This window comes from Petaurus breviceps, unplaced genomic scaffold, assembly GCF_028583685.1.
Source record: "Petaurus breviceps papuanus isolate PSGF00001 unplaced genomic scaffold, PetGlider_PUasm1.0 66, whole genome shotgun sequence".
NCBI lineage: Eukaryota > Metazoa > Chordata > Mammalia > Diprotodontia > Petauridae > Petaurus > Petaurus breviceps.
Window position 1 is genome coordinate 336,936 of NW_027186442.1, and position 2,112 is coordinate 339,047.

At 38.6% G+C, this 2,112-nt stretch overlaps 1 pseudogene; it reads left to right on the forward strand.

Annotated features, from left to right (window-relative positions):
• The first annotated feature begins 1,226 nt into the window (after positions 1-1,226).
• On the forward strand, positions 1,227-1,855 carry LOC138173885 (uncharacterized; annotated as a pseudogene).
• Positions 1,856-2,112: the final 257 nt, after the last annotated feature.

A 2,112-nucleotide genomic window follows, 5' to 3' on the forward strand; every position in this document is an offset into this window, starting at 1 on the left:
GGTCAAATAGGTCCCTTGGGACTTCACTCTTCACTGTCTTCTAGAAAATCTTGGCATGAACTCTAGTTCCTAGCTTTCTGGTGGCACCCTCTCCTGAACTTTTTAAATTCACAACTTTTGGAAACTCACAAGCATGTAGCCATTGTTAATACTTCTTCACCTAAAGGCAAGAAAGAATGAACACAAGAGAGACAGAAAACACCAGCTCTTTGTGCTTTTGGTTTCATGCCAAATGTATGTGAGAGAGGGCCTTCTCTATGTCAAGGCCCACAGCAGCTTATCTTCCTTCATCAATTGCTAGGCAGGCAGGAAGCCAACAGCTTTGGCTAATTCCTTTTGAATGCAACCCAGGTCAAAAAAAGCTCCTATTCACCATAATTTAGCCGATTGAAACCAGCTAAAAAGCCAGCACATGCTCCACAATTCACATAAAGTTACACTGTATAATCATAAGGACTGGGCTTATTGGCCTCTTATACCTCTACATCTGGATTTGTTCCCTATGCTGGAAGTACTTTTTATACTCATTCTCTGTTAAAATCCTATCCATTCTTTAAAACTCAACTCAAATATGCCTCCAGGAAACATTTCCTGGCCTCTTCTGTTGCTAGCCACTTTCCTACTTAGCCCATGCATTAACACTTTGTTTTTATATCTCTCTCAAGAACTTTCTATAACATTTTACTGACACCTGAGATATCTATGTTTAATCTTTCCGTCTCCTGTTTGACCACATCCAGCTTATCTTGGTTCATAGAGCTTACATTCCAGGTTCCTATGCAATATAGATCTTTACAGCATTGGACTTTCCTTTAGTCATAAGATGCATTCACAGCTGAGCTTCCTTTCAGCTTTGGCCCAACCATTTCATTAGTACTACAGATAATTGTAGTTGTCCACTCTTCAAGGAACGTTCAAATTACTGAACAATTGTTCTCATTTCACTTGCCATCAAGGTTATGCTTAAGATAAGATTCTGTGAGCTAGGCTTCAGCAATATGTGAACTGAAAATTACCAGAAGAGCCAACTGGTTTTTGAGGAAACAGAGGAACTAGAGACCAAATTGCCAACATTCACTGAATTATGGAAAAATTAAAAGAGCTCCAGAAAAAGCATAGCTACTTCTGCTTTATTGACTACACTAAAGGCTTGACTGTGTGGATCACAGGATGTGGCAAGTCCTAAAAGAGATGGGAGTACCAGATCATCTTGTCTTCTGAGTAACATGTCTGTGGGTCAAGAAGCAACGGTTAGAACTGAACATGGAACAACTGATTGGTTGAAGATCACAAAAGGAGTACTAAAAGGCTGTATACTGTTACCTTATTTATTTAACTTATATAGAGAGTATATCATGAGAAATGCCAGGCTGGATGAATCAAAAGCAAGAAATAGCATTGCCAGGAGAAACAACAATCTCAGATATGCCCATGATACTACTCTGAATGCAGAAAGTGAAGAAGAATTGAGAAGCCTCTTCATAAGAGTAAAAGAGGAGAGTGTAAAAGCTGGCTTGAAGTTTAACATTAAAAAAGCTAAGATCTTGGCAACTGGTCCTATTACTTCCTGGCAAAAAGAGAGAGAATAAATGGAAGCAGCATCAGATTTTATATTCTTGGTCTCAAAGATCACTACTGATGGTGACTGCAGCTATGAAATTAAAAGACGCTTACTCCTTGGAAGGAAAGTTATGACAAATCTGGATAGCATAGTAAAAAGCAGAGATATCACCTTGCCAACAAAGGTCCATACAGTCAAAGCTATGTTTTTTTTTTTCCAGTAGCAATATATGGCTGTTAGAGCTAACGTATAAGGAAAGCTCAATGCTACAAAATTGATGTTTTTAAATTGTGATGCTGGAGAAGACTTGAGAGTCCCTTGGACAGCAGGGAGATCTAATCTGTCAAAGCTTAAATAAATTAATTCAGACTATTCACTGGAAGATCAAATACTGAAGCTGACACTTAAATATTTTGGCCACATGATGAGAAGATGAGACTCATTTGAAAAGTCCCTGATGTGGGGAAAGATTGAAAGCAAAAGGAAAAGGGGACAGTAGAGGATGAGGTAGATAGCATCATGGAAACAACAAACATGAACTTGGACAGATT